Below are 14,268 nucleotides of genomic sequence, written 5' to 3'. Positions count from 1 at the left end.
AAAGTGGTAAAAGAAGGTTTGTAAGTAAAGATGATAAAACAAACAAACAAAAAAAAAACAGTGCTTTTATATACTGTTGTGGAATTAAAACAAAGTCAAGTGTACAGAATATACATACCCAGTTTTAAATATGAACAGGTAAAAATCTTGGAAGCTATATCTATTGACCTTACAGTAAGAAAAATGTTGAGCAAACTGAAATTCAATGACTTTTCTTAGATCCACCTCAGAAATGAGGTTACAGGGAAAACCACCACACTCAAATCTAGAGAGACAGGTAAATACAGAGAGTGACAACTGCAGACACCTTATCCCTACAGCCAGTAACTGATAAGAGAATTTAAATGGCAATTTGATGAATTGCTGGAGGCTTAGCTTGGACTAGTTAGGAAGTTAAAGAGTTTGGGGGGTTGAGTTTTAAGAGGGAGTTCCCACACTCATGAGTTTTACCTCTAAGAATTTCATTGGTTTCTCAAAAATGAAGATTGGAAAAAAAATCTATTCTTGTGTTAGGCAGATAGAGGTGAAAACTGTCAACTTTGAAATACTTCTAGGGCATTCTCCAGTAAAAACACCTACCATTCCAGTCAGGGTCTTATCTGGCTTGAGAAAGTGACAATTAAATAACTCCAGGACACTCTAGCCTTCCTGTTCCACCTAATAGAAGGAAAAATAAAAGGTCTAAGGAATTTTTCTGAAGGTCACAGCCCAGGGACTCAGGCCAATTAAAAAACTGAGATTTAATCAGAAGATTAAAGAATGCTTCTCCTCCCCCACATTACACACTACATCAACAGGGCTTCAGCATAACAGGAGAGTACAAGGGAGAGAGCTGCAAGACACATGCTCTATTTAAGAAGGATTTCTTAGGGAACCCCAAGATATAAATGAAGAATAAAAAAGAAAACTAAGGGAAATGAAGCCTACAGCTATGGCAAATATTAAACATAGCTCAGCTTCTAGCCAAATTAACATAAAACCTCACACTAAATGCCTCATTATCTCAGTGAGTACAACCAGAAACATTATGTTCAGATTTCAACAAAAAAATTACAAAGCATATTAAAAGACAGGAGAAAAAGCAGTTTGAAGAGACAAAGCAAATGTCAGAACCAGATTCAGGTATAACACCTATTCTGGAATTATCATACGGGGAATTTAAAAAATTATCGTTAATATATTAAGTGTTATACTTGGAAGAGCAGACCACATGCAAGAGCAGATGGATAATGTAAGCGGAGAAATGAAAACTCTAAGACAGAATTAAAAATATGTTAGAAAAAACATAAAATGGAAAAGAAGAATACTTGTACAGGGATTGTCAGTAGGCTGGGCAAACTAAAAGATGTGTCAGAAATTTCCTAACTTCAAGTACAAAGAGAAAAAATAGAATGGAAAAAAAAGGGAATATCCAAAAACCATGGAAAAATTACAAAAGTCATATATATAATGCAAATAACAGAAGAAGAGAGAACAAAGAAGAAAAACTATTTGAATTACTAATAGCTAGACATTTTCCAAAATTAATGAGAAACACCAAAATATAGATCTAGGAAGCTCAGAAAATACCAAGCAGTATACTTAGCAAACAAAGGGAAAATAATTACATTTAGGCATACCATGTTCAAACTGCAAAAAATTAAAGGCAAAGAAAAAACTGAAGAAGCTAGTGGTGGGGAGAAAACACCTTACTTGTAGAGGAACAGATAATAATTACATCACACTTCTCATCATAAACCTCACACAAGTAAGAAGAGTGTCAAGTAAAATTTTTAACTATTGAATAAATCCAACACAGAATTCTGTACCAGTGAAATTATCCTTTGAAATGTATGGAGAAACAAACAAAAAAAAGCTAAAGGAATTTTTTGCCAACAGACATGTCATGTAAGAAATGTTAAAAGAAGTTCTTCAGAGAGAAGGAAAATTATATAGCTCAGAAACTCAGATCTACATAAAGAAAGGAAGAGGGTTAGAGAAGGAATAAATGAAAATAAAATAAAATATTTTCTTATTCTTAATTACTCTAACAGATAATAATTTTTCAGAGTAATAATAGTAAGAATGTATTTGGTGATTTTGGCTTAAGAATAACTGAAATAAATAAGAGCTGTGTCATATGAGATGGGAGGGAGGATTTAGGAATGTTATAAGTACTTACACTACTGTGACATGGTATAGTGTTACTTGAAAGTGGACTTGGATTAGTTGTTAATGTATATGTGTATTGCACGAATAAATTTTAAAAAGAAGTATAATTGATATGCAAGGAGAGAATATCATATAAGACTATATAGAAGACTCAGTTAAAACCAGAAAAGGCAGAAAAACAGTGGAAGGCATAAAATAAAAAAAGAACAAAGGCAGTGAATAGAAAAATGTTACAAATATGGTAGATATAATCCAACTACATCAGTAAACTATATCAATAGTCACTTTGAATGTAAATCACCTAAATAAACAAATTAAAAGATAAAAACTGTCAGTGGATAAAGGAATACTCAATTATATTTTGTCTTCAGTAAAACCATTTTAAATGTAAAGACACAGAAAGATTAAAAGCAAAGGAACAGAGAAAGATATACCATACAAACACTAATCAAAAGAAAGCTGAAGTACCTTTATTAACTTCAGACAAAGCATACTTCAGAGCAAGAAAACTTATCAGGGATAAAGAGGGTCATTACATTATGATAAAAGGGTCAATCCTCCAAGAGGAAATAGCAATCCTTCATGTTTATGTGACTAACAACTGAGCATCAAAATATGCGAGACAAAAACTGATAGAATTTCAAGGAGAAATAGAAACACCCACTATTATAATTGGAGACTTCAACACTCCTCTAAAAGTGACTGACAGATCCAGCAGGCAGAAAATCAGTAAGTACATAGAACAGCACCATAATTCAACTGTGTCTAACTGTTATTTAGAAGATACTTCATCCTAAAACAGTAGAATATGTACTCTTCTCAAGCTCTCGTGGAATATTCACCAAGCAACCATATTTTGAGCCATAAAACACAACTTAACCAAACTTAGAGGAATAAATATCATATAAAGCATGCTTTCAGACCACAATGGAATTAAACTAGGTATGAATAACAGAAATATAGATGAAAAATCTTAAAATAGTTGAGGATTAAGTCACATGCTTCTAAACAACACATGGGTCAAAGAACGAGAAGTCTTAAGAGAAAAAAATAAATTGTGAAATAAATAAAAATAAATTGATCACAATGTGAGATACAGCAAAAGTAGTGTTCAGAGAGAAATTTATAGCATTGAATGTATACATTAGAAAAGAAGAAAAATCTAAATTTAAGCATCTAATCTTCCAGTTTAGGAAGCTAGGAAGGAAGGACAATGTAACACTAAAACAAGTAGAAAAAGAAAAATAATAAAAATTAGAAGAGAAATCAATGACATTGAAAACAGGAAATCAATAGAGAAAATCAACAAAACTGAAACTTGGTTCTTTGACAACATCATTACAATCGGTAAACCTCTAGCCAGGCTAGCCAGGAAAAAAAGAGAGGAGACACAAATTCCCATTATCAGAAATAGGAGGGCTGTCACTACTGACCCTACAGATATTAAAATGAAAATAAAAGAATATGATGAACAACTCTATGCCCACAAATTTGATAAGCTAGATGAAATGTATCAATTTATTGAAAGACATACATGACCAAAAAGCCCACAAAGAGAAATGGATCTGCTAACCAAGCCTATATAAATTAAAGAAATTGAATAAATAATCGACTTTCCAAAAAGAAAGCAACATGTTCAGATGGGTTCACTGGTGAAAGCTACCAAACACTTAAGAAAGAAATAATTCCAGTATTCTATAATTTCTTCTGGAGAATAGAAACAGAAGGAAAAACCCTAACTCATTTTTTATGACAAACATTTCCCTAACACCAAAACCAGACAATGACATAAGAAAGAAAAACTATAGATAAATATCTCTGATAAAAGTAGCTGCAAAAATTTTCAGAAACATTAGCAACTTGAATCCAACAACATATAAAAATAATTATATGTTATGACCAAATGAGATTTGGTCTAGGTATACAAGACTGGTTTGACATTCAAAATCAATGTATATAATCTATTGCATCAGCAGGCCATAGAAGAAAAATCACATGATCATATCAAAAAATGCAGAAAAGCATTTAAAAAATACAACATCCATTCATAAAACATTTCAGCAAACTTGAAATAGAGAGGAACTTCTTCAACTTGATAACATCTACAAAAAACCCTACAATTAACATCAGACTTAATGGTGAGAAAGGATGGTGAGCTTAATGGGTAGCTTTTCTGCTAAGATCAGGAACAAGGCAAGTATGTCCCTTTTCCCCACTTCCATTCAGTTGGTAAATACTGGCAGGCCTAGCTAATGTAATGAGACAAGAAAAGGAAATAAAGTGTATACAAATTGGGAGGGAAGAAGAAACAAAACTTTCTTAATTTACAGATGACATGGCTGTATATGTAGGAAGTCCTAAGGAATTGACAAAAACAAAACAAAACAAAAACAACAACAAACTCTTAGAACTAATTAGCAATTACAGCAGGGTTACAGGATACAAGGGTAATATATTGATACAAGAGCCATTAGCTTTCCTATACACCAGAAAGAAACAGTTGGAATTTTAAATTAAAACACAGTACCATTTACATTAGCAACAAGAACAACAAGAACAAAGAAATACACAAGTATAAAACTAACAATATGTACAGGATCTGTATGAGGAAGATTACAATCTCTGATGAAAGAAAAGAAAAAAATATCTACATAAATGGAGAGATATTTCATGTTTATGGACAGGAAGACTCAATATTGTTAAGATGTCATTTCTTTCTTCTTCTTTTTTTTTTTTTTGCCATGCCACCAAAGATAACATAGGAGAAAATGTAGGTGATTGTAGATATGGAGATTAAATTTTAGGTACCAAAAGCATGATTCATGAAAGAAAAAAATAGCTTGGATTTTGTTAAAATTAAAAATGTCTGCTGTTGGGCTTCCCTGGTGGTGCAGTGGTTGAGAGTCTGCCTGCCGATGCAGGTTCATGGCGGGTTCATGCCCCAGTCTGGGAAGATCCCACATGCTGCGGGGCGGCTGGGACTGTGAGCCATGGCCGCTGAGCCTGCGTATCCAGAGCCTGTGCTCCACAACGGGAGAGGCCACAACAGTGAGAGGCCCTTGTACCTCAAAAAAAAAAAAAAAAGTCTGCTGTTTAAAATATACTGTTAAGAGAATTAAAAGATGAGCCACAAACTGGGAGAAGATATTTTCAAAACACCTATCTGTTAAAGGATTTGTATCCAAATACACAAAGAACTTTTAAAATTCAACAATAAGAAAACAAATAACCTGATTAAAAATGGACAAAAGATCTGAACAGACATCTCAATAGAGAAGGTATACAGATGTTAAATAAGTGTATGAAAAGCAGTGAATATCACATGTCACTAGGAAATTGCAAATTAAAACCACAGTGAGATACCACTACACACCTATTATCGTGGCTAAAAATCCCAAAATCTGACAATACCAAATGCTGGTGAGAATGTGGAGCAAAAAGAACCCATTGCTGGTGGGAATGTGAAATGTACAGTCATGTTGTAAGTTTGGTAGTTTCTTACAAAGCTAAATACAGTCTTTACCATATGATCCAGCAATCATACGCCTATATATTGACCCAGTTGAATTGAAAACTTATGTCCATACAAAAACCTGCACACAAGGGGCTTCCCTGGTGGCGCAGTGGTTGAGAGTCCGCCTGCCGATGCAGGGGACACGGGTTCGTGCCCCGGTCCGGGAAGATCCCACATGCCGCGGAGCGGCTGGGCCCGTGAGCCAGGGCCGCTGAGCCTGAGCGTCCAGAGCCTGTGCTCCGCAACGGGAGAGGCCACAGCAGGGAGAGGCCCGCATACCGCAGAAAAAAAAAAAAAAAAAAAAAAAAAAAAACCTGCACACAACTTTGTTAATAACCACAAAAATCTGTAAGTTACCAAGATGTCCTTCAAGAGGTGAATTCATAGGCAAACTGTGGTGGTTCCATACAATGGAATATTATTCAGTAAATAAAAGAAATGAAATATTAAGCCATTAAAAATACAGAGGAAACTTACATGCATATTGCTAAATGAAAGAAGCCAGTCTAAAAAGACTACATCTTGCATGATCCCGACTATATGGCATTCTTTTAAAAAAAGGCTAAAACTATAGAGACAGTAAAAAGAAAAGTGGTTACTAGGAATTCACAGGAAGGTGAGGACAGTTGAATAAGTGAAACACAGGGAATTTTTAAGGTGATGAAACCATCTGTGTGATACTGTAATGGTGAATACATGTCTTGCACTTGTCAACACCCATAGAACTGTGGGTCATAGAGTGAACCTTAATGTACACTGTGGACTTCAGTTAGTAGCAGTGTATCAACTTTGGTCCATTAACTGTAAAAAAGTATTATATTGATACAATAGGTTAATAATAGGGCAAATTGTCTATGTGTGTAGAGGGAGGATATTTGGGAATTTGCTACACTATCTGCTCAGTGGTTCTACGAACCTAAAACTTCTAGAAGGTAAAGTCTACTAATATAAAAACTACATTAAGTATTGTCAAGTTAAAATTTAAAATGGCTACTAATAACCCCAATGAAAAATCTTTTAGCCATATATATATTGTTATACCATTGACCCTTGGACAGATGAGGGGGTTAAGGGTGTCTGTTCTCCAAACTGTCCAAAATCCCCATTATTAACTGGACAGTTGGCCCTCCATATCCGTAATTCCACATTTGTGGAGTCAACCAACTATGGAAGATGTAGTAGCATAGTATGTATTTATTGAAAAAAAAATCCATGTATAAGTAGACCCTTGCAGTTCAAACCCATGTTCTTCAAGGGTCAACTGTATATACATAAAAATATACTATGATTATACTTGTATACCATGAATATATATACCATTACCCACCTCTGTGAGCTACATGTTAGCATTTGCTAGCACATGTTCTTAGAGTAGTCCTTATGTCTGCCTTTTCTTTCCCATCCTTGAGGGCAATGCCTTTGTCTATTGTATTCATTGTTCTGATCTCATCATCGTAAACAATGCCTGCCATGTAGTAGGTACCCAATAACTACTTGTTGAGCAGATCAATATGTGAAGAAATGAATAAGTATCATGATTAGCAATCTAGTAAACAGTTATATCTTCTATTACATCTATGTACCTTTGTGAGAGATTTAATTTGATTAAAGTAGCAATTGCAACCAAGTATTTTTTAAACTAAACTTAGAAACAGATTTTGAAATTATGCCATTTAGATTAATGGTAATTATTTTGATAACATATTTTTCTTATATAACATATATACAACACATATAGTAAAATATGTTTTTTATATCATCCTATTTAATGCCCATATTTGAAGATGTTTATGTACATTGTTATCAGAGTAGGAGATTATTTATGTCATAAGTACATAGATATACACATAACATAAAAACAGTATAAAAATTTACTGATATTGATGCATGATTAAATATATTTGGAGATAGCTGGACAGCCTTAACAAGGTTTGGTTTTATTCGAGTGTGTTTGAAGTTGCATTTTCCCATAGTGCATGCTATCCTAGGGTGTAAACTCTTTGAGGGCAAGAATTATCTTTCATCATATGTATATTCCTAACACAATGCACAACTGGAACTCAATATATATGTTTTTTGAAATAATGAACTCTATTGAATTGAAAATACTGAAGACATTGTAGATAATCAAATTAGAATATATTGGTCTTATTCAATAACAACACATCCATAGGGACAGGGGTTTAAAACTTACAGCACTTAATCTAGAAGTCATCTAATTTTATGATTTTCCATACCATCCCTGTAAACTTAGAATGGTTTCCATGCCTCAGTGAAGTATTACTAACCAGACCCCGAGGCCATGATGAAGTTGTTGCTTTCAGTGGGTAGTAAAAATGGCCTGAGAGAAATAGTTTGCAGACTTGCAAATCTAAAGTTATGAAAGAGTAGAAGCATCACAAAACTTAATATTAAATCTTCAGGAAATTTCACAGCCACTACCATCCTGCCTTGTTAACACAGTTTCTTTAAAGATGTAATCGGATCCATATAATTCAGAGTATCGAGGGTATACAGCTGATAATGTTGGTATTAAGAATAGAGGGTGCCTGCAGAACAGTTTTAACTTCTATTTACAGTTGAATGGCTGTCCTGTGCATTCAAGACTGGATGACACAATTGTTACCTCTATTTCCTACCAGTTGATTTGTGTAAAAGGAGAACATAGATCCAGGTCAAATCAAGGTCACTACAACACACATTTAGTCTCATTCCCTCTTTTAAAGTTTATCTGTAACTCTCGCCACCGACGGCCTGTCTCGTCACTCTCTAGCTGTGCCGCTGCCCCAGAAATGCTTCGATTGCCCACAGTCCTTTGCCAGATTAGGCCAGTGTCCAGGGCACTGGCTCCTCATCTCACTCGGGCTTATGCCAAAGATGTAAAATTTGGTGCAGATGCCCGAGCCTTAATGCTTCAAGGTGTAGACCTTTTAGCTGATGCTGTAGCCATTACTATGGGGTCAAAGGGAAGGACGGTGATTATTGAACAGAGTTGGGGAAGTCCCAAAGTGACAAAAGATGGTGTGACTGTTGCAAAGTCCATTGACTTAAAAGATAAATATAAAAATATTGGTGTGAAAATCATTCAAGATGTTGCCAATAACACAAACGAAGAGGCTGGGGATGGCACCACTACTGCTACTGTCCTGGCACGCTCCATTGTCAAGGAAGGCTTCGAGAAGATTAACAAAGGTGCTAATCCAGTGGAAATCACGAGAGGTGTGACGTTAGCTGTTGATGCTGTACTTGCTGAACTTAAGAAGCAGCCTAAACCTGTGACAACCCCGGAAGAGATTGCCCAGGTTGCTACTATTTCTGCAAATGGAGACAAAGAAATCGGCAACATCATTTCTGATGTGATGAAAAAGGTTGGAAGAAAGGGCGTTATCACAGTAAAGGATGGAAAAACACTGAATGATGAATTAGAAATTATTGAAGGCATGAAGTTTGATAGAGGGTATATCTCTCCATACTTTATTAATACATCAAAAGGTCAGAAATGTGAATTCCAAGATGCCTATGTTCTGTTAAGTGAAAAGAAAATTTCTAGTGTCCAGTCCATTGTTCCTGCTCTTGAAATAGCCAATGCTCACTGTAAGCCCTTGGTCATAATTGCTGAAGACGTCGATGGAGAAGCTCTAAGTACACTCGTTTTGAATAGGCTGAAAGTTGGTCTTCAGGTTGTAGCAGTCAAAGCTCCAGGTTTTGGTGACAATAGAAAGAACCAGCTTAAAGACATGGCTATTGCTACTGGCGGTGCAGTATTTGGAGAAGAAGGACTAACACTAAATCTTGAAGACCTCATGACTTAGGAAAAGTTGCAGAGGTCATTGTGACCAAAGATGATGCCATGCTCTTGAAAGGAAAAGGTGATAAGGCTCAAATTGAAAAGTGTATTCAAAAATCATCGAGGAGTTAGATATTACAACTAGTGAATATGAAAAGGAAAACTTGAATGAACGTCTGGCAAAACTCTCAGATGGTGTTGCTGTGCTAAAGGTTGGTGGGACAAGTGATGTTGAAGTGAATGAAAAGAAAGACAGAGTTACAGATGCCCTTAATGCTACACGAGCTACTGTTGAAGAAGGCATTGTTTTGGGAGGGGGCTGTGCCCTGCTTCGGTGCCTTCCAGCCTTGGATTCAATAACTCCAGCTAATGAAGATCAAAAAATCGGTATAGAAATTATTTTAAAAGAACACTCAAAATTCCTGCAATGACCATTGCTAAGAATGCAGGTGTCAAAGGATCATTGATAGTTGAGAAAATTTTGCAAAGTTCTTCAGAAGTTGGTTAGGATGCTATGCTTGGAGAATTTGTGAATATGGTGGAAAAAGGAATCATCCATCCAACTAAGATTGTAAGAACTGCATTACTGGATGCTGCTGGAGTGGCCTCTCTGTTAACTACAGCAGAAGTTGTAGTCACAGAAATTCCTACAGAAGAGAGGTATCCTGGAATGGGCGGAATGGGTGGCATGGGAGGTGGCATGGGAGGTGGCATGTTCTAATTCCTAGAATAGGGCTTTACCATCATTCATGAGCCGTGAGAGGAAGCACGAGGTGGCGTTCCTCACCAATAATTTTGAGAGGTCAGTTGAAGGAGGTGACTGAAGAAAAGGCTGGCTGAGGTTTACGAAAATCACTATAACCGTCAGTTACTGGTTTCAGTTGACAACATAGAATGGTTTACTGCTGTCATTGTTCATGCCTACAGATAATTTATTTTGTATTTTTGAATAAAGACATTTGTACATTCCTGGTAAATGAGTATAAGAGCCATGCACCAATGTACTGCTTTCAACTTAAATCACTGAGGCATTTTTACTACTATTCTGTTAAAATCAGGATTTTAGTGATTGCCATCAACAGATGAGGAGTTATGAAGCAGCCTTTCTGTGGAGAGTAAGAATAATTGTGTACAGAGTAGAGCAATATCCAATTATGTGACAACCTTTGTGTAATAAAAATTGTTTAAAGTTAAAAAAAATAAAAATAAAAATAAAGTTTATCTGTATTTGTATCTAATGGATCTTGATAATTTTAAATATGTATTGGACTGAAAACATACATATATGAGGTAGACAGCTAGATGATGGAAAGAGAATGCTGTGGTTTATGAACACAGACGTGTGCATTTGTGTGTTCATGAAACACACACATGTAAGTACATCTTACATATGTTATGCATATTACATATGTCATAACACTCAAAGTCACAGTGAACCCATGAGGTATACATTTTTAAATTTAGTTAACTGATGAACTAATCTCCTAAAGCTGAACGATCCAAAGGCACACAGCTAGCAAGTGTCAGAGCCAAGATATACCCTCAACTCTTTGCTTTTTCTCACATATATTACCCTGGTCCATATATTTCTACTTGTGAAATATACCATGTTTATTACTTATTTCTATCTATGAAATAAACCATGGTTGCATACCTTTCACACTTTTCTCGTTCTCATCCTCCCAACAGATCACAGCTTCCTACATTTCTTCCTTCATTGTATTTCTTGTATCCATTCATTCCTTTTGGATCCCACTTTAGTCACTCTAGTTTAGACTCTTTTCACTTCATAACTTGAATATTCAACTGTATTCCTGCTTCAGTGTAGCCCTCCTAAAGTTGCCAAATGTAGCATCCCTCAATACCACTTCAAGCCTGTTGCTCACCAGCTAAAACCCCCATGTTCTTCAAGATCTCACCCTCCAAACTTATTTTCTGAAGGCATGTGATCCGCTCCACTGTGAAGTGGTCTTGATGGCACCCTATGATTCTAATCTCATCTTTGCTCAGACTTCCTTGTACATGCAACATCCTCTCCCTTCCCACTCGGCCAGCTCAAATCCAGTCCAGCCTTTGATCCCCAACTCTGGGTCCACTCTGAGTACCAGCAGCTGTGTCATCATCACTGTTGTATCATCCTGACATCATCATCATCCACATTCTATTTGTACAGACAATAATAACATTGCTCCTCAACGAGTAAATCTTGTGAGACCCTGGCCGGTTAGCTAACCACTTCATACTGCTCTACAATAAGATAATGATGGAAATTGAAAGAAAGCATTTTAAACCTTGGCATCAATGTAACAGTTCTATGACATGCAAATGTGGAGTTTTAAAAGTATCCATTCTCGATGGACCGGTAATGAAAAACCAAGAAAAAAAAAAAGGAAGATTCTTCATCAAACATGGTTTGAGAAGTGTTGCTTTATAGTCTTTCAAAACATTTTCACACATAACATAGCATTCAATTTATGCTGAGATATTAAGAATTCATACTCTTGTCATCTTATAAATGTGAAAAAAGCAAAAAACTGAGGCACAGAAAACATAGGTGATTTGCCAAAATGCATATCTTGTTAGTGGTCAAACTTTTTATTCCAAATCTGGTGATCCTTCCTCTTTGTTCTATTACTTATTTCTAGGGACACTGCACAGTGATGGATCGCCTTCTGCCTGGACAAAATGGGTAGACAAACTAATTTACCATGGACCACTGAAGATCCCCTGGACACCTAAATAAGTTTCATCTATCAATACAAATTAATCAAGCATTGGCCTTCAAGAAAAATGAGAGTAAAATATACACTTATTCTTTCTTTTCATTCATTCATCCTTTCAATTAACTAACACTTGTTACATTTATTGAACACCTACTATATCCCAGGCATTGTGCCCAGCTGGGTATATATGAAGAGCAAAATAGCTGTTCTACAATGAGTCATAGGTAGAAAATAACATAGGAGTTTGGAAAAGTTTTCTCATATTTCATGTAATTTTTGGTACCATTTGGAATCATTGGAAACTCAAGTTTCCTGTTTTGTAGTACAAAAAGCTCTGAAAGGATTCCATCTAATGTGGAATAAAATTCTGCACAGCTACACCCTGCTGCAAGTTACTCAGGTTTAGCTTCTGTCTAAATGTCCTTCCTTTCTCTAATTGTTTTCTTCAGGATTGCTAATCTTCCGAAGAATCATTGTTTACATTATGCCTTTGCCCATTAACCAGAGCAGCATTTTTTCCCCACCCTTTTCCCACTCTAAGGAAGGATTCAGAGCAACTGTTCACACCATTAAAGCTCAGTTTAATTTCTACGATCCATTTGCATTTGCAGTAAAACACCATGACTGTGGACTCCTGGAGGGTTTTATGTGCCATGGGATCAGGTTTGTTCTGCTGCCCTGTGTGACCTGTAGAGCAAGAAGGCAAAGGCTTATCTTATGGGGCACCAAAGCACTCAGATTCCATAAGCAAGGTCATTTTGGATGTTCTGTTTGCATAGGAATAAGTGTTATAATAACTACCTTCTGTGAAGTTGAGAATCAACCCAGCAAACACTGTACCCAAATACCTATTACAGCCCACAGTCAGGTCTCAAAAGCACAGTGGCTCAGAATTTTGATCCACTAAGGAAATCAATTCAAGAGCAGATGCCCTCAATCTATGACCCATTCTCTGAGCCTGTGATTCTAGGTAGCATGCACATTCCCAGAAACGTGTTAGATTCGAAGGATGACAGTGGTGTCACACAGACTTTGGTAGTTATTGAAAGTTAATTAATTTAACCTGACCTTTCCCTAGAACTATAAGGCACAATAGACTACTAGTGATAATTGATTCTGGAGAGCCTCCGAAATGGTTCAAGGAAAACACAGCTGTGCTGTGTAACAGTTCTTGTTTGCTCTGGATTATAAACTATTTTTAGTACTTAGTTAATAAAGCTGATTTTCTTAAGGGGCCTGCAGGGGAATGCATGAGCTGCAGTGTCAGATGCTGTTGGAATCGGGATTTGCAATGGATGAACCTACGAAAATTAACTCCACCAATGCTGCTTAATTTTTAGAGCTGAGGCATTGGTGTGCCTGCTTGTGGAAATATTTAATGGAGGTAGTTGTAGTCCATTTCATGGTTTCCCAAAATAAACCTACTTTTGAAGTCGTAGACAGACTCGTTAAAATCTATCCGCCTTTTCTTTATTTTATGCATCTTAATTATAACAGCAATAAGTGAAGATTTCAGAATATAATGATAAGCAACACATATAAAGTGCTCCTTATAAATGCTTTACGTGTATTTTTCCATTTTAAGATATTCATCTTTCCCCATTTTGGCATCTTTGAATTTGATGATGTATCATAATAGCACATCTTAGAAGTGATGGCATCTTAGGTTCAGTAATCTTCTAAGAAACTTTCTTAAGGAGGTACTGTTTTGAGTCCCATCTCATATTTGAGGAAACCAAAGCACAGGGAGATCTTAAGTAACTTATTCAATGTGATATATCTAGCAAATAGCGGAACTGTGATTCAAATGTAAGCAATTGGTTCCAGATTCAATTCTTAATTACTGTGAGATGTCTCATGGACCCATTTAGATATGATTCAAGTGCCATTTGAACAAGACCATTTCATAAGAAACTGCCACTATCAGTTTCATGTATATCCCATCGGCATGAAGAAGGCATTAATATGTATAAAATAGAAAATACAGAGTATTCTATGTGTTTTTATAGAAGAATGTATCATACTGTGCAAATATTTATCTTTTGCTTTCGTTATCCAATAATAGTTTTTGCATGGGGTCCTTTAACTTAACT

The 14,268-nt window shown here is 35.9% G+C and overlaps 1 protein-coding gene and 1 pseudogene across 2 annotated transcripts in view; one reads left to right on the top strand and one right to left on the bottom strand.

The window, feature by feature from the left end:
* Window positions 1-14,268, bottom strand: part of ZNF385D (zinc finger protein 385D) — a gene marked incomplete at both ends in the record, with an annotated part of 955,511 nt that overhangs the window by 477,562 nt on the left and 463,681 nt on the right. The gene's annotated exons all lie outside the window — the stretch shown is intronic.
* LOC309806214 (60 kDa heat shock protein, mitochondrial-like) lies at window positions 8,425-10,197 on the top strand (annotated as a pseudogene). The gene has a single exon. The product of its transcript is annotated as a 60 kDa heat shock protein, mitochondrial-like (transcript).

This window comes from Mesoplodon mirus (genome assembly GCF_964341445.2).
Source record: "Mesoplodon mirus genome assembly, chromosome: 6".
NCBI lineage: Eukaryota > Metazoa > Chordata > Mammalia > Artiodactyla > Ziphiidae > Mesoplodon > Mesoplodon mirus.
This window is presented reverse-complemented; position numbering and strand designations above follow the sequence as displayed.